This window comes from Actinia tenebrosa, unplaced genomic scaffold (assembly GCF_029948245.1).
Source record: "Actinia tenebrosa isolate PJP-AT-01 unplaced genomic scaffold, QUT_ActTen_1.0 PGA_scaffold3__52_contigs__length_22856419, whole genome shotgun sequence".
NCBI lineage: Eukaryota > Metazoa > Cnidaria > Anthozoa > Actiniaria > Actiniidae > Actinia > Actinia tenebrosa.
Window position 1 is genome coordinate 3,000,035 of NW_028292580.1, and position 20,214 is coordinate 3,020,248.

Genomic DNA, 20,214 nt, shown 5'->3' on the forward strand with positions numbered 1-20,214 from the left:
GTAAAGAGGGTACTTTTGCCAACCAGTACACCCGAAACAAGGTATAGCCCCTTTGAAATTCCTGGATCTGTCCCTGTTCATGTTTGTTTCTTTCATCACTTTTCGCCAAAATCTTTGCCCGTTTATAAAAGCGATTTTTGGGACAAGTTTTGTTTCTGCAATTTTCACTTGAAACGCATCAAAATCACTCCTGTACGTACTAGCGTCTATTTGCAAGGAAAATTCAGTGGCAAGCGCATAAAATATCAGAAGGAAAAAGAAAACGTTGACAAAAAAAAGATACATGATAGTTCTGATAAGCTCTAACATCTAAAAGAAGCAAACAAATTATTCGAGTTAGCGAAATTGGAGATAAAAAGAGATAAACTGGGCAGTATCTTACTAATGGCAACAAAATCCAAGGGAAATTGGTTTGTGCTTGAGGTCATTACCTATCTCAATAGCAATAGGTTTTTCGTCTGTCTGAAATTTCCTGCTTCAGAAAGCGGCTTATCCGCCAAAAACTGATATATAATTCCTTATGGACGATTAATTCGTCTACAGCGTAAATTCCCCAAACATGGTTCTTATAGTGTGAACGCATCACTGGACTACTCACATTATCGGCTTGATTTGCAAAGAAAAACAACCTCAAAAATCTTAAGAAATCTAAAAGGATATGTTTTTTAAAGCTAATAAATCTGTTTAATTTAACTTCTCAAGTTCGTTTGATAGTTTAATAAAATGTTTAAGGAAAAAGAGCTAATTTATTCATAAAACCTAATTCTTTTGATTTTGCCGACTATGCAAATTTGGTAAACAAATCTTCAAATACAAGTTGCTTGTATTTCGCTCAGTCAAAAATACCCAAAAAAATATTTATACTAGCACCAAGAACAGCATTGTGTCTTCAAAAATCCTGAATTTTATTGCATATTTTTGCGTAGTACCGGGTGAAATGAATTTTTGAAGTTGTAATACTTTTTGTAAGGTCATCGAGGAGGTCAGCCAAAATATATTATTCTATCAAAACAATTATGTTAAAAACCTTCAAAGTTGGGTGGGAGATACTCTAAGTAATATTCGAATAATATACGGAGTTTTACGGTGTTATTTTGTATTCCAATCCAACGCGAAGCCTTGAAAGTTAGGCAACATTATATCGCCAAAATAGGGGCGTTGAAGCAAAAAATCGTTCTTTTCGATTTTCTCGAAAAATAAAAAGAATTTACGCAAACCAATTATACCACGATTCATAGGACCTATAGCTCTACCAAACTTGTAAATATGAGCGAAATCTAAATTCTGACCGTTGTCACGAAATGTTCGATTTTTGCTGACATCCACTCTTAAGTCGTTCATGATGCCATTTACTGCCTTAGACGCGTGCAGCAAATATTCTATGAAAGGAAGAAGATATATACGTTGGATTTATAGACCTGAAAGCAGCATTTGACTGGATACCGCGAGAATGGATGTTTAACAGCTTGAACAAACGTTATGTGAGTAACAACAAGAACCTAACAATATTACTTAGCCTATTAGAGTCTATCTACACCGAGACCTATTCTGTTATGACTGGATAGGATAAATATTAGGCTTCTAACACAACTAGTGGAGTCAGACAAGGTGGATGTGAGAGTCCTTACTGTTTCAATCTGTACTTGGACTTTATACTACGTATATTTGAACACGAATGCCAACAGGAAAGCCTTCACATTGAATTGCAATACAGGATACACAATGAAGCAACAAACTGTGCACAGCGAACAGAAGAGAGAAGTTCCGGGGTGTTATTCTTGTTATGGCTTGGGTATGCGGATGATCTAGCCCTACTAATAGACTCAGCTGAGAAGCTGCAACAAGCCATTGAGATTCTGTACAGACTACTTCAGAGGTTTGGACTACAGATGCCATTTGATAAAACCAAGACTATGATAATGTTGGATAGATAGAATGAAATCCCCTATCCAAAGACTATCTGTACCATTGAGAATCAACGACTTATGAATGTGGATACATTCATGTACCTCGGACAGAGGTTTACATATAACGAGCCATATACTCCTAGATGTGAACTTCAGGCAAGAAAATTTTGATCAGTAAACAACTATCATAAAGATGAAAATTTATACAAGAACCGTGCAGTTTCATTTGTCACTCGGAGAAAGATCTTCGACTCACTGTTCAGGAGTAAGATAGATGTGGCAGTGCGCCGTGTGGGATGGGCTCGGATATCAAATAAGAACATGCGTAATAAGTAAAGACTACTTGAAGTTGTGAAAGGCTTGTATGGCACTCTTCTTCAGTCGTTTCATCTAAGGCTCGTAATTTACTTATTACGCATGTTCTTATTTGATATCCGAGCCCATCCCACACGGCGCACTGCCACATCTATCTACTACTACTTTTTCGTGGGATTGCCAGTTCACTAGATACACTGTGCTGACGAGGCCCAATACAGGCCAAAACAGCTGTCCACAGTTTCTAGTTGAGCTGGCTCATTTTTTACGCGACTTGAAGTTGTGAAAGGCTTGTATGGCACTCTTCTTCAGTCGTTTCATCTAAGGCTCATAATTTACTTATTACGCATGTTCTCATTTCATATCCGAGCCCATCCCACACGGCGCACTGCCATATCTATCTTGTATACAATATACAATCAGCATGTAAATATTAGCCAAAATGCTTGTTTCTTCACTAAAGTTACTATCATGAAATTTGGTTGGCCTGTTGCTCTAGTATTGTCCTGACAGCTTACTGTACTTTCTGTTCAATGCTTAATGCACATCTACAGTATGGCAATGTTTAGAGTTATTTCTATTTTGTCATATTATAATACACTCAATAAAATAACTTGATTATGTTTGGTTGAAAGCAGTACAATTATTAATCCTTAATTAAATTTTTATGCTGCTATATACAGCAAATCTTCTTATGCAGTTTAATGTGCTAACTATAATCTTTTTTAAAGAAAATTGGTCAGGGATACCTAAGGATACTCAGGGATACCTAAGGACACCCAGGGATAGCTAAGGATACTCAAGGATGGCTAAGGATACTCAGGGATGCCTGAGGATACTCAGGGATACCTGAGGATACTCAGGGAAACCTGAGGATACTCAGGGATACCTTAGGATACTCAGGGATAGCTAAGGATACTCAGGGATAGCTAAGGATACTCAGGGATAGCTAAGAATACTTAATGAAACCTAAGGATACTCAGAAATAGCTAAGGATACACAGGGATGGCTAAGGATACTCAGGGATACCTAAGGATACTCAGGGATAGCTAAGAACACTCAGGGATAGATTAGGAAACTCGGGGATAGCTAAGGATACTCAAGCATATCTAAGGATACTTAATGAAACCTAAGGATGCCCAGGGATAGCTAGGGATAGCTAGGGATAGCTAGGGATAGCTAGGGATAGCTAGGGATAGCTAGGGATAGCTAGGGATAGCTAGGGATAGCTAGGGATAGCTAGGGATAGCTAGGGATAGGTAAGGATACCCAGTGATAGCTAGGGATAGGTAAGGATACCCAGGGATATCTAAGGATACTTAATGAAACCTAAGGATGCCAAGGGATAGCTAAGGATAGTCAGGGATAGCTAAGGATACTCAGGGATAGCTAAGGTTTGAGGTTTGAAATAGCTTTATTGGCATGACCTACAATTTACAGGTATTGCTAAAGCATTGAACATTAACAGGGATTTTTTTTTGTTATATTTTACAAACACATTGTAATAAGAAAAATATCTATATATATCTATATGTAAAGTAACATATTAAAAAAAAAAAAAAGGTATGAGTATTACAAATATACTAAAATCTTAATTGAATGGTAATAATAATCAAAGATAAATTTATCAAAAGTAATCATTAATACATTACATCAATTATTATGATTCATTCCTAAGAATGAAGCATTTGTATATAAACTTAGAAAAATAAAAAATAACCCTGTCATTGGTAGAGATCATTAAGTTACGAATGATGTTAAGATCTTTAACATTGTCAACAGATATTTCAGGTTCTATCATATCAAAAAATCATCGGCGAATTTCATTATAAAGAGGACAGTTACACAACATATGTATTTCTGTTTCAACTTCATTGTTCGTACAGAATAAACAGATACGTTGATCTTTTGATATATTTTGGTTGTTGTATCTGCCTGTTTCGATAGCTAATTTATGATTACTAATTCTAAATTTGGTGAACTGCCTTCTTTGTTCAAAATTTTGAATTTTATCCAGATAAATTTCATATTCATAAAATTCCTTAAATGTTTTATACAAGCATAATTTTCTTGAATTGTTTACGAGTTTTTTCCAATGATTGAAGTAAAGTTCCTGCATTTTTACATAATACTTCTCCAAATTAGAATTAGAGATGACATCTGTAAGTTCATTTTCTATGTTATAAAAAGATAACATTTGTAAAAGGTTTGTATAATAGCAAGATTTATTTTCTGCATGTAAAGACTGGGAAATAAGTAAAGCTTGTTTTGATAGAGAATTATCAGGTAAACATAAAAGATGATTAAAGTATTTTAAAGAAAGTTTATCAATAAATGTTATCAAAGGAAAACGTCCAAGTTCAGCACGTGAAGCAATATTCGAAGTCAAGATAATATTTACAAAAACGTAGTTGAACTTTTTCAATCGGATTTTTGTCCCATTTTTCAAAGTCGTGCTTTTGATATACACTCCAAATCTCGCATGCATAAGTTAAGATTGGTCTAATTAGTGAATCAAATAGTTTACAAGCTAATTTTGGTTTCAAACGCCTAAAATCAATTTTATTTGTGATTTTATAAAATGCATGTAGCGCTTTTTCTTTTGATTTAGTTTGGTGACAGGAAAAATTACCAGTAGAACTTATTCGAACGCCTAAATACGTAAATTCCTTAACAATTTCTAGGCTGTTACCATTTAAGATGAAATGTGATTGTTTTATCCTTTCCGTTTCTTTTTTACAGAAGATCATTATTTTTGATTTTTTTTCGTTTACTGACATTTGCCATTTAGTGCAAAAATTATTAACAAGATTAACACAGTTCTGTAAACCAACTTGCGATTTTGATAAAAGAACAAGATCGTCAGCATATAAAAGGGAGGTGAGTTTTTGACCATTTGGAAGAATATAAAAATCGGTGTTATTACTATTTTCTAATGACATTGAGAGCTCATTTAAAAATAGGTTAAATAACAAGGGACTAAGGATACAACCTTGTCGTACGCCCCGTGAATACTGAAAAGACTTGGTTCGCTTTGAGCCTATCTTTACGAAGCACGATGACTTAGAATATAAATCTTTGATTAATTTGTAGAAATTACCATTAATATTGTATTGTAATAATCTAAGTAATAATCCTTCATGCCATATAGAATCGAAAGCTTTCTTAAAGTCAATGAAACAGGCATAAATTCTTCCTTTCTTTTTGTTAATAACTTGTTGATCGATTAAAGAACGCAAAGTAAAAATATGATCTGAAGTTCGGAAGTTTGGCATAAAGCCAATTTGAGAATTGTGCAAAATATTGTTATGTTGAGTAAAATTTAGTAGTCTTTGATTTAGAATGACGGAAAAGAATTTTCCCAAACAACTCGAAACACAAATTCCTCTATAATTACTTGTATCAGTTCTATCACCACTTTTGAAAATGGGAGTTAGAGAACCAACACACCACGAATCTGGATAAATTCCAGATTGCAAAATAAAATTAAAAAGTTTATTATAAACCGGAAGCATAACGTGAAAGCTATGTCGAATCATTTCGTTTCGTATTTTATCAGATGCAGCAGCTTTGTTGTTTTTAAGTAATTTAATAGCAGATTCGATTTCTGAATTTTGAATGGGACAATTAAGATCTTGGTTGATTGCCTGATCATTCTCTTGCTCCATTTGTTGTAAAGACTCGACTAAAGAATCCTGTAATGAAGAATTTTGCTTCCTAGAATGGAGTGAAGTGAAATGATTTATCCATTGCTGCTCGGTAATTGGAGGAATTCGCAGAATTTAAAATTTTCCAAAATTCGTCATTATCAGAGTTATTTTCCAATGATGATAATTTTGTTTCGTGAAATTCCTTTTTCTTTGATTTCAATAGTTCTTTAAAGGATTTTAAATGCTGATGATATTGCTCTCTCAGATTGATATTTAGAGGATCAGCATGTTTTTTATTTGAAAGTTTGCGGAGTTCTTTCCTAGCTTTTCTACAATCAAAATCAAACCATTTTTTGTTACAAATCATTTTTGTTTTACGTTTAGTTTTGATTATTTTCAGTTTTAGAGATAAGGCAGCAGCCTTATTAAAAATACTTTGAACACACTCCACCACTTGATTAATACACTCTTTGTTAGACAATGGAAAATCTGTCAACAAAAACGTTTGTATCAAACATTTCACAGAAGATGAAGACATCGCTTGTTGAAATGGTTCAATTGAGTTACTCGACCAAACATATTGAGGAGACAACTTTTGAAGAATTTCAGTAATGTTGTTATCTTGGAATGGAATCGAAGTTTCGAAATTAAACCAAGCACAAATTGGACTATGATCAGAAAGAAAATTTGGCTTATCAACAATGAAATACTTAACATTTTGAAATAGATGTTGATCTACGATAATGTAATCAACAGTACTTACACCATTTCTACCATGATAAGTAATTTTTCCTAAAGAATCTCCTAAAGTTCTTCCATTAAGAATGCGTAAATCAAACATTTTACAAATATTAAGTAATGTTTTTCCGTGATTATTAATGTTGCCATCAAAGTTTTTTCTAAATGTTGATTCAAGAACTAAACTATTACAATCGCTTGTGAAAGTTTCGTCTTCTTTACAAATAAAATCCTCTACTGTGCCAACTCTGGCATTAAAATCTCCTAGAAGAATAATATTACCACTTTTTGAAAAAGTGGCAATATCATCTTCTAGTTGTTCAAATATTTCATCTTGGAAATATTTTGAATTGTCAGGTGGGATATACAGACCACACACAAATATACTATTTGCATTCCCAAACGAAAGGTTGGAAATCTTACACCAAATCACATATTCAGAGGTTTTGATTAACTCAATGTCATTTTTGTAACAATTTTTGAATAAAAATATTAATCCACCTGACGTCCTACCATTGTTTATTCTTATTGGATCTTTCTTATTTGAAGAGATAGAAAAATAAGAATAACCATCAATGTCAGGACATAATGACGTCCATGATTCAGACAATAAAATGAAATCATGTTTTGAAACAACATCAATAAAATCAAGGTATTTAGTTTTATCCCCTAAGAGATTACTAAAAATACCATTCATATTCCAGGTACAAAACGAAATGTTCCTGGCAATATTCATAACAAAAACCCTCTCACTAAAATCAAAGCGGACATAAAGAAGGCAGTTTCTCAGGAAAATAAATCTGACATTAATATGTCAATAACTACGGAAATTTAAAGAAATAGTTGTATACACAAATAGATATAAGATAAAAATAGAATCAAGTAATCTAAAATAAAAGAAGTGAAAATGAATATAAATATTTAAAAAATAAAATAATAATTTTTAAAAAAATCTAAACATTTATAAAGTAGGTAATACTTATCCATTAACAAACATTTGTAACTGCTGGATTAAGGATTTAAGCGTCAATGGAATATTTGAAGAATTCATAACAGGAGGACTGTTGTTTGGAGACTTGTGATAAGAGCGATGAGAGTTCATAGAATTTATATTGTTCCATTGTTGTTGTGTTCTTGAGTGCGGAGAAAGATGTGGTGCTAATGGTGGTGACGATGCTACTGTCGCATAAGAACGATGATGCCTGTTATTCATAGCGTCGTGATGAGGCTTGTTCATAGAGTTGTGATGAGTACTTGGATGAAAAGCAGACAAATGGTAGTGTTAATGGCGTGGACTGAGAAGGACGACGTTGTAATTGATGAGTAGGATTAGATTTTTTGGTTCTGGGCGTGGAATCATAAATTGCAGATTTCAAATTTTTAGCAAAAAATTTGAAACCTCGTTGATTCAAATGCTTGTGATCATAAAATTGATAGGTTTGATTGATATGGTTATTGTCGAGGAAATGGACCTTATTGGATTTACAAAGCTCTTCAGCAGCTTTATTAACTTCAAGGACCTTTGCCTGACAAAGGTCTTGTCTTGGTAAAAGGGAAGAATAAATGATTCGAGTGTTTGGATAGGTGACTTCAATTGTTTGTAGTAGATTTTTTGTTTTCTGAATGAGTTCTGTTGAAGACATCTTTTCCAGATCATTAGTACCACAATGGAGAACAATGGTTTTTGGTTGATGAGGAATTGGTTGATTTAATTCTTTGTAAACATGATCTATCAAATATGTAGTGCGATGATCTACATGTAGGTTGGGACATAATAGATCAGTCTGAATGAACTTTCCATTGGAGTCACAGAACAATAAAACAGTCTCAGGCTTTGATGTAGGACTTGTTTGTTTAGCTTCAATAGAGGAGTTAGAAGTATGTGCAGATGCATTCATACTAGTCGGACTAGTAATGTTGGTGTTTACACATGGATTATTATCAGATGTAGACACATCGATTGAAGAGCCGGAAACTGAGGAATTTACTGGATCTAGAAGACCTTCGTGCTTTTTAACAATTTCCTTTAACATGAACAGTTCTTTCTTTAATTCTGCGTTCTCGTTTTTAAGTTCTTTAATTGTATTGTTAAGTTCTCTGAATTTTGGCTGACTGTTTTGTTCCGCGATTTTCTTAACGTCGGTGGTTATACTTTGTACAGTGGATTTGATGTTTTTGACTTCGTGGTCTTCATGAATAATTTTATCATCTACGTGTGCTAGTAACGCTTTACGATTATTGTCAATGTGAACTAATTTATCTTTTAAACTAGCAAATTCTTCAACTGTCTTAAACAGTTCACCCTCTACAGAAGCTTTAAAAGCTATAAAATCGCGTTCATTGTTAGCAAGTGTTTCTGTTACAGAGTTTATCTTATCAAGAGATTGGTCTTGTGTTGTTGTTGGTTTACGAGACTCGGTGCATTTAGAATTATGCTCAGCATTAACTATATTTTGAGCTACAAACTGATTATCCAGAAAATTTTGCTGAGACAGAACCAATAAATCATCATCATCGTCGTCGTCGATTAATTTCTGAATCATCTTGCGTAACAAAGGAAATTCGTTCGTCGCCCATGTATCATAATGCATTCCTTGAACTTGAATCCGTCCAGTACTAACAAAAATGGTAATCAGAAACAATTTCTCCTTGTCTTTGTTGACTTGAACTTTTATTTTATCAGGTTTTCCAGGATCACAGTAGCATTCCAATTCCTCCCAAGAAACGTGTATATTCTCGTGTTGAGCAACATAATCAACATACCTCGAAATGACAACTTGTATCCAAGATTTAAGACGATCTTCGGACGTCCTAAATCCTACCAGCTTTGCTCTCGCCTTATATAGGTCTAGATCTATTTCTTCAAAAGGAACCACTTTTGAACCATTGGCTTTTTGATGGAATTCATCAACTGTATAACGTTGCAAAGTACGGTCTGGGCTGCTAGCTATGACACGTGGTGTATGTAAACTCTTTGATTTTTTATCGTTTTCTTGAATATCTTCGCTTAATTCCTCATCCATAATAACAAATTGAATTAAAATAAACTAAACATTGTAAAATAACTGGGAAATGTGCCTCTTCAACGCTTACAGACCGGAAAAAAGACGACACGCTGTAGAGCACATGGAGGCCATGATGCGGAGAGGAGAGGAGAGGATACTCAGGGATATCTAAGGATACTCAGGGATAGGTAAGGATACTCAGGGATAGCTAGGGATAGGTAAGGATACCCAGGGATAGCTAGGGATAGCTAGGGATACCCAGGGATAGCTAGGGATAGGTAAGGATACCCAGTGATAGCTAGGGATAGGTAAGGATACCCAGGGTTATCTAAGGATACTTAATGAAACCTAAGGATGCCCAGGGATAGCTAAGGATACTTAATGAAACCTAAGGATGCCCAGGGATAGCTAAGGATAGTCAGGGATAGCTAAGGATAGTCAGGGATAGCTAAGGATAGTCAGGGATAGCTAAGGATACTTAATGAAACCTAAGGATGCCCAGGGATAGCTAAGGATAGTCAGGGATAGCTAAGGATAGTCAGGGATAGCTAAGGATACTCAGGGATAGCTAAGGATAGTCAGGGATAGCTAACGATAGTCAGGGATAGCTAACGATAGTCAGGGATAGCTAAGGATAGTCAGGGATAGCTAAGGATACCCAGGGAAAGCTAAGGATACTCCAGGATAGCTTAGGATACTCCAGGATAGCTTAGGATACTCAGGGATACCTAAGGATAGTCAGGGATACCCTAATGATACTCAGGGATACCTAAGGACACTTAATGAAACCTAAGGATACTCAGGGATACCTTAGGATACCCAGGGATAGCTAAGGATACTCAGGGATAGCTAAGGATACTCAAGGATAGCTAGGGATACTCAGGGATAGCTAAGGATACTCAGGGATACCTAAGGATACTCAGGGATAGCTAAGAACACTCAGGGATAGATTAGGAAACTCGGGGATAGCTAAGGATACTCAGGGATATCTAAGGATACTTAATGAAACCTAAGGATGCCCAGGGATAGCTAAGGATAATCAGGGAAAGCTAAGGATACTCAGGGATAGCTAAAGATACTCAGGGATAGCTAAGGATACTCAGGGATACCTAAGGATACTCAGGGATAGGTAAGAATATTCAGGGATAGCTAGGGATAGGTAAGGATACCCAGGGATAGCTAGGGATAGCTAGGGATAGCTAGGGATAGGGAAGTATACCTAGGGATAGTTAAGGATAGTGCTGGTGTGGGGCTTGGGTTGTTGGTGGAGCGATCTGGCATGATTCCTAACTAATGAATCACACCAGGTCACGCCGGGTCGTTTTTCCACGCCTTGGGCCACATATCGGCACGCTCACGGCCGAGTTCTCGACTCAGTCAATTATTTTAACTTATGTTTTAAATTTTTTTTTTTTTAGTATCCTCATTAAATATTATTATTATTATTATTATTATTATTATTATTATTATTATTATTAAGAATACCCAGTGATAGCTAGGGATAGGTAAGGATACCCAGGGATAGCTAGGGATAGGTAAGGATACCCAGGGATAGCTAGGGATAGGTAAGGATACCCAGGGATAGGTTATCAGGTTATCGATACCCAGGGATCGCTAAGATAACGGTACCTCGGTTGGCATTCTGTTTCGAATTACACGTTTAAATGAATGAGCGATTCCTGTATTTGGCTGCCAAATAATATAAAGTTCGCGGTTTAAGAAATTCCATGAAATATATAAAAACGAATACTTTCAGTAGAAAATCAAGGTGATACCCTCAATATTTGATTTACAAAAGCGAACACTTTCAGTAGAAAATTAAAATGATATCGTCAATATTTGACTTATTTAAATCGGTGAAATAGCCACCTCGAAATAGCTAAAATATATCTTATCAATGGACTCGACTGCTTAAAATTCGGTGAAAATATCGTGCAAAAAATGTTCCTAAATGTTCTTAAAATGTTCTTAAAAACACTATCATTTTGGACAAATTGGTTATCGGGCGGAACGACCGTAAATCGTTTGATGTGGCAGTAAAATCCACCAAAATCGCAGAAAATATAGGAAAATTACCGGCAAACATTGCAAAATCTCCAATGAAACATTAAAGCATAAATAATTTGGGCTATTTAAGTTTTTTCAAGCAATAAATCGTTCAACTTGAAGCTAAATTGTTGAGATGAATCCCGCCAAAACATGGCGACAAGCAAGCGAACTCTTTACGCTCAATTCAACTCTAAAATATCGCTCTAAATAAGTTAATTAAACAATAAATGGCTAATATAACAAGTAATTTACCTTTAGGATGCAGTATGAGCCCATAAAAATCCATATTTGTGGAATAAAAGAAGGATTTTTAGTCAGAAAATATTCATTTTCTCGTCGACTGCTCCTGAACTCAGGTGATACCACGTGACTGCCTCGTTTACATATCAACACAAACCAACATCACGGGGGAGGGGAAAGGATTGATTCATGGTTCAGAGTGACTTTGTAACATTTTTCGGAGCGAAAATAAAATATTTCCGACAAACAACTCAAAAATATCTTTTTCCAAACGCACTACAACGATTATAAGGCGATTTTATTTTATTTTCATAAGAAAGTAAATAAGTTTAAACAAAATAAATTCTCATACATTTTTTTTGGTTTAAAGCACGATGTGTTGAAAATTTTTTTGACGTTTCGTCTACGCTGTGGTAGTGTTCATCAGAAAGTCTTCACCAAAATAAATTCTTGCTAAAGTTTTAAAGTTCTGAGTATTTCGGACAACAATTTCAGGCACATTGGATCAATGTTTATATCTCGGCAAATCGTGTACGAACTCATGTGCACGAACTCGCATCCAACAGTCCATCCAACACGATCAGATGAGTTTCATTCGTAATCGTAAACGATCAGCTTGGACATCGTCCACGGTTAGTTTTGGACATCGTTTTCTTTAGCTGCATGGCTTAACTCACAAAAACTTCTTTTCTCATTGCACTTAATTCGATAGAGTTCGTCTAGTTCATAGTGTACTAGGACAATCATATCAACTCCATTAACATAACAAATTTCGGGGTTGTTTTTCATTTTTACGTTGAGTTTTTATCCATAACTCTTCGCTTTTTGCGCTCTTTAGCCATCATTCGGTAAAAATAGATACCATATATGATAATATATATGTCATCGATAAGAAACATATGTAATAATCCCGGGGGGGAGGGGGGTACTTGATCCAGTTTCTGACGGGGGGGTTCCGCTGGTGCCTATAAACCCTGACCCTATTTAAGACAGCAAAATCTTGAAAATCCATACCCTATTCAAGACAAATTGGAAAAATAGGCGGTCGTAAACCGCATGTGTCTACTGCCAATTTAGAAACGGATTGTTAAAGGGGCACTTAGATGAAAACACCCTGATTTTGGAAACGACGTGGAAGTTGGTTAAACATATTCATATGTCCCCAACAGTAGCCAAGACACATATTTTCTTCAGAATCAGCATCGAAGTTGAGAGTAAATGAAGTCATTTACTCAACCCTATTGTTCTTTTAGTTTTTAAACCATATTCATATGTCAATCTGGCTTTCATAATAGTAATTGAATCATATTATCTTCAAATATTTGAACTATTCGGGCTTTCAAAAAACGGGGCGTTTTCATTCAAGTACCCCTTAAAAATCAAAGGTTTTACATATTAGATATGACCAGGGAAAGAAAGTAAATAAAACGATATTTAATAATATTACTGCCCTGATTATACATAAAGAAAGAAAGCTTCCTGTGGTGTTACTGACGGACTTACTTACTTACTTACTTACTTACTTACTTACTTACTTACTTACTTACTTACTTACTTACGCGACTCGATAGCATAGTGGCTTCGCCTCTATGAGGCAGTAGCCACAAAAATGTAGACCCTATCCAAGACTCAAGGGGAATTTGTATACCCTATGTAAGACATTGAACTATAATTATTCTAGAACCATCATAAATGAATTGTGCGTAATTTTGTGGAGTATTATGCTATGAATGAGATGTTGACATAGCCAGGTAGTGATCCCGTAGAGATGTCAATATGTCATTGTCATTCGTTATGACTTTATGTTCTATTAAATAAAATATTGACATCCTGTACAACACATAGTAAACATAGAAAGGACACCCCTATTCAAGACAACTTACGGAAAATTGTATACCCTATTCAAGACGCGAAGGCAAAAAAACATACCCTATTTGGTGGAACGCCCCGTATAGTAAATATAAGGGAGTACCCCCCCCCCCCCCCGGGTAAAAATATAGGGATCACATGTTAACAGCTTGACATCGTTTTTATTCACGAGTTTCCATATGATATTATGTGGAAAACGAATGAATGAAAACGCTATCAGGTCTTTAACATCACCATTGAATGCTTTAAAATCCCGCGGCCTTTGGATACCGGGTATTTGCGTTTTAATGATATTTGTGAATATGAATGAGCTAAGCCTGTGCTTGAGTATGACCATGAGCTTTCGCTAAAGATTGGCGCTGTTACGAAAGCGTATTCAAAATTATACCGTCCACAAGACGCATGATTAACACCGAATTCAAAAATTTCTACTCTGGAGACCGTATTCAATAAAAAGATTTTGGTTTCTTTTGCTGCATGGCTTAGCTAACATAAATGAAAGCTTTTATTTCTGGAGAGATTTTGAGTTTTTTCCCAATAAAAGGCAGGAAAACAAACGAAGGCCGTCGACAGATATAAATGCAATACTTTAGTTGGATATGTACTGTTTAATAAACGAGCAGGAGTGTTTTATCGGGTATGAAACACGAGGCGTAGCCGAGTGGTTTTAGACCCAATAAAACACGATCTGCGAGTTTATTAAACGGCTTAAAAAACTCCTGATGTATGTTCTCATACTGTACCGAATTCTTTACGAAATGAACCAAGTTTGATAGAGAAAATCCAAGTTAAAGTTTATGCAAATGAAGACGAATCTATATCAGATATAAAACCTCCTTCATGGTCATGATTTCTATTGTGTTTCCTTCATGAATTATTAATGAGTTTTTTAAATACTAGAAAGCGTTGTGATCACAAACCAAGTTTGTTATAATCAAAATCAGTTAAAGGAAACTAAAGTAAGCAAAGAAAATAACCAAAGACTAGAATATAAAGGAGAAAAAATACATATAATGAAAAGCACTGATATATATGGTGCAAAAAAAGACTTTTAAGCAAAGGATAGTTTACGCAACCAATTATTCCCAGGCGGTCACCCATCCAAGTACTTTCATGGTCCTACCGAGTATCACTTGGGTGATCGGACGAGAACGGTTTTGTCTCGATGGTATGGCCGTAGACAAAAGGATAATGGGGATAATTAATTCACAGTTACTAGCTGCACCATATGTTATCTAACACGTCTTGAGCTCGCTGTTTTCGTTCCCATTTAATTTGGTAAAACCATGCCTCGAGCATACGGCGACGATTTAAACTGGCGAGCAGTTTGGATGACTCAAGTTCTGGGAAATTTACCCGTTATTCTTTTCGGTCTAGGCGCGTAGGGATGATCTGATCAACAACAACGTTTAGTCAAAGGACTGCATTCACGCTAACATATCCAACTAGTGCTGATTTCCAATATGGGCGTGTCAAAAGCAATCACATAAACTTACAATAAAAACGTATTACAATAAACTGAATCAGAAGAAATCAAATAAATAAATAAATAAGTAATTAAGTAAATAATTACATAATAATGCAAATAATTAATTCAAATGTATCATTTACACTATCAATTTTAATGCTAAGATATATTAAATATATTCAAATAATAATGATATAATAATAATAATAATAAATCACTACTTAAAAATAACAATATCTTATGCCGAGGGTAATAGTTTATTGCGCAAAGAGACTGGATATCGACAATTGTGGCCAATTCGACCCTTTAAACTTCATTTAATTTCTCGTTTTTTATTTTTTTTATTTTTTTCTTTTCCTTGCAATATCTGATTTCATCGTAATTCATTCCCATTTCCTTACGATTTTATTTCATTCTTTCCTAAAATTTCATTTTCTACTTCATTTCATCTTCATTTATTTATTAATTTCATTCATTCATCTTCCATTTCATATTCATTCATTCCATTGTCCTCTTTGATAAATTTCATCTTCACATTATCCACATTACAATTCATGTCATTTTCACATTTCATTTCATTTAATTTTCATTCTTATTTCCTATTCATGCTCATTTTCATCATCATTGTTATTTTCATAACATTTTTTATTCTATAATATCTCCCTTTCCTTTTCATGGCATTTTCATTTCATTTCATTTCATCAGTAGATATGAAATGGGGGTTCTGCGCCACTTGGATCCGGAGCCGCTCCGGAGCCAGCGCATCGGTAGGACAATCCGCTCCGGATTAGGCCGGATGCTCTGACTTCTTGCCCCAATATCTGGACAGCTCATGTCTATTTTTAGAATAGCCCTCTACTGAAGCCATCTTCAAGATTACCCCCCTATCTCCTGGCAGTTGGAGGATAGGTCATATCTATTTTTAGAAGTTCGACTTCAAACTTCTCTCTGGGTATCTGAATGGATCATATCTATTGTTAGAATTTTTTCCCCATTATTCTGGGTTTATTTTTCTTTCTTTAAGGCCGGTTGATTTTTTTTTTAACTTTTTGTTTTCGAAAGTGGTTATCTTCTCGATCTGTTACCATCCTATTATTCTATATTTTCAATCTTAGGAATTGGCGCCCATGACTAGTAGTGTAAGATTTATTAGATTCATGATTTGATTATGATCTACGATCTATTTCTTTTTCGTCCATTTGGCTAGGGTTTCTAAAATTCTGATTTGTATTTTATGTATTTTTATTGTTCAAACAAAGAGACACGCGCCATAACATCTCTTAACTATTTTCATAAGCCGATTTTAAACGTCTGAATTTTTAACCCTGATCATCTCCTGAATATAAGACCCCAATTCCTTTTCACAATAGTGTATCTCAGTCTTGTAATCATGACTACAGTATAGATCCATCAAAACGTTTTCATACTTTTGTGAAGGTTTTCGTTTATGCTCTCTGATTTGTATAATTAGTAACACACCAGTGGTTGTTTTAACGAAACTTGCAAAGTCTCGTTGAATAAAATCCCAATTTTGACTTTCCCCCCTCCCCCCCCCCCCCCCCCCCCCCCCCCCACCTCCCCAACCGGATGAAACGCCTATCGAGATCTTTACCATCGAAAAACTGTTCTTCCTCAAACATTGAGAAATCAAGATCATGACATGCTCAAAAATTCAGCTTTTTGATTTATATTAGATCGCCGGTTGTGACCGGTTTTTGATCGGTCGACTGCTATAGTAGTACACTCATGTACTTAGAAGTACATATCTTTATGTTTTTGCCCTCTTATTTCATGTCTCCCGATACTGTGATTTATCAAACAACGGATTTTTTAAATAAACTTTTTATTATCACATCTAAACGAATTCGATGTACAATTCAACAATGCTGTGGTTTTGAACAAAAGAAATGGTTTGATTAAGAAAACCACTCATCCAATCGACTATTAAAATAAATAAAACTTATGATTTGTCTAAGTACAGAACAAACAGACCCGGTCAGAGCTGTAATATTAAACTACTAGCGGTATCATTATAACTTTTTTCATGCTATTCTCAAAACGGGTCCGAAACTGTCCGAAGACTGAGTTTTACACCCCTTATAGTTAGTTTGCTCACCATTTACGTTTGTTCTTTTTCTTATAAGCCAAGTAAGAATAGACCTTGTTATTAAACCGTTGTTCTTATATGCTTTTATAAAGCAAACTGAACTAACAAAAGCAGTTCCACAAACAAGATTGTTTAAATAAGGAAATCAGTTCAATCATCCATATTATCAAACCCCTTCGTGATCTAGGATTGAAACTTTTTTTTCTAACAAAGCTTGTCGATCAAAACCAACTAGGTGTCTTTTCAACGCAATTAGTTCATAGCAACATCCATCATTATTATTTTTTGTTTCTTTTTTGATTTTCTTCTTGGTCTTGTTAACTTTTCTTTGTTGCGTTTTCGCCAACTGCATTTTCTTTTTCTTTCTTGGTGATGAAAGTTCATAAAATATATCTGGTCTTTCAGTTAGTACTGGAACATTTACAGAACATGAAGATTTTGATTTCGGAGCATCGTCTTGATAGATAATCACTTTGACTTAAAATCTTTTTTCTTTATGATCCAGTAAATGCACATCAGCCAAATGATTTGATAACTTGACAAGATACTTTGCTCCACATCCAGGAACAGGACAATCCCGACACACTCGGTTTACCATCTTCACAGCTTGAACATTTGTTGCAACTGAGAATTTTTTCAAAATGTTTAAACTTTTATAAAGGACAAGTAGGCCAAAACCAGGACAGAAAGGCCAAAACCAGGACAGAAAGGCCAAACCCGGGACAGTACGAAGTAGTATAGGGGATGGGGGTTCCAAAACAGTGACCACTGGAGGATTACCCGTCTAAAGTGAATTCCTCGATTCGTACCGTTATTACCCGCATCCCGCGTCTATTTGGTTAAATATGTTAGTCTATATATGGAGTGTGAAGAATGTAAAGAGTTTGTTTATGACTTCTGTATAAAGTGCTTGAAACCCAAGTTTGTACCTAGTAAACCAAATAAGTATATTTGTTGTGGTAAAAATGCAAATAGAAGACGACACGTCAGCACAGTGTTACGAGTGTGGTAAGAATATTCGTAATGCCGTACCAAATGCTACCAGAGAGCAATATTACGCCAATGGAGGTCGTAAGAAAACACCTTATAAGAGAATAAAATACTTTAGAGACTGGATGAGTCATATCCAAGGTTTACACCCGGTATATCTTGACGAGCAAGTAAAGGAGAAAATCATAGACCACTTAGAAGAGCCAACCCCGCAAAGTCTACGGAAGACATTGAAAAAATTAAAGCTAGGGAAATATTATAAAAGTATCCCCTATCTTTTGTCTGAAATTACCGGCGACCCTATTCCTGAGGTTTCTGATATGGCGAGAGCCGAGTGGATGTTTTGTCGGCTGGATAAGGATATTCCTTATTACCCTGACGTAATTTACGAAATATTTTACAAAATTGACCCCAACCACCCCCTGTTAGGATGGGGTGAAAATAAAAAAATAAAGAAAATAAAGAAAATAAAAATGCAAAACTGCCGTTTGTTTTGCCAGAAACCCCACTGGGGAATGCATCGCGCAGAACACCAAGCTATCCCCAGTGGGGTTTTTTGCATATATCTTTCTTACGACCCACCAGAGGGCGAACTCCGGACAGCGTCCCGAGACACCCCCTGCCTTTTCCAACTTTTCCTCGCGAAACCCCCCATCGCAGGGTTGAATCGCACTTTCTATTTTTTCTTTTCCACCCCTCCCCCCACGGTTGCTGTGAGTGGGGGAGGCTATTTTTTTCACTCACAGCAACCGGTCCAAATGTGTCTGCAGCGAGGCTTGAACTCGGGACTCTGGGCCTCCCCAGATCCAAAGTCCACGATCACAAGCGAACGCCAGACACACAGGACGCTTACGTATGTGAAAATTATTATATTTATGTCTTGCACTCTAATTTGCATATGAACCAGACAGCCCGCGTTCAATATGTAAATAGAATCCTGTCACGCTCTTTTCGAAGCAGATGTTTACTGAGCGAGTTTTCTTTGAAGCTCTTCTTTTGCCTCCTGGTAGATCTTTTTGCGAGATTCCTCGGAAAGATCTTTTACGACTGTTTTTTTGTTTCTTATGTCCGACTTTAATTTCTCGTACTTTTTCTCTTCGGCCAGAATAAGCGAGAATTCTACGTCGTCTATCTTTCTGTCACGCAAAGCCTTTGAGACAAGGTCGGTAATAGTATTTACTTTAGCCCTTGACAGAGCTATTGTCGTGTCATGCTTGGATATTTTGCTTGACAACTGTTTCATAATGCCCGTAGCAACAGCAGAAATAATACCACAGGCTGCCCCAACGCCGGCCAAAGGAACTCCAACAATCATTCCCGGTCCAGTAAGCGAAGTAGCAACGCCGGAGCCCGTTAACACAACAGATATGGATCCTGAAGTTATCGCAATCTTATGTAGCGTACTCCGGGCTCTAACGTATTTCTTCCTAACTTTTTCGTAGTGTTTTGTCTGCCCTTCCAAGTAAGCCAGGATTAAATTTGCCTTATTGAGCCTAAAGTTTTCGGCATTCATTTCGTTAGATTCCTTAGGAAGTTCAGGATAAAGTGGAGGTGCTGATGGTATAACGTCCATTATATATACTAATGTACGACGCTTTTGGGAATGATATTGAGGAGCAGCCACATCACCACAACCGGGATTACTGGAATTGGAGAGCATTTAGGAAGATGTTTCCGCATGCAGACCCTAGTAAGTTCGAAAGAAGACGCGATGGGATTTACTTTAACGGCTCCAGGATGTACAGTAATGAGGGTTTGAAACCTACGCCTCAGCTGAAGCATCCACAACCTAAACCCGTACATGTCGAACCCGGCTGGTCAAAGGAATTATTGTTTGGTGCCAGTACTTATCCGATACTCGCGGTTCCATTTGATA

The 20,214-nt window shown here is 35.9% G+C and overlaps 1 protein-coding gene across 1 annotated transcript in view; it reads right to left on the minus strand.

The window, feature by feature from the left end:
* LOC116295588 (uncharacterized) overlaps window positions 1–12,021 on the minus strand; it is a 31,764-nt gene extending 19,743 nt beyond the window's left edge. Inside the window, exon 1 of the mRNA XM_089035413.1 lies at window positions 11,917–12,021. The gene's annotated coding sequence lies outside the window, so the exon portion shown is untranslated. The remainder of the gene's footprint in view (window positions 1–11,916) is intronic.
* Window positions 12,022–20,214: the final 8,193 nt, after the last annotated feature.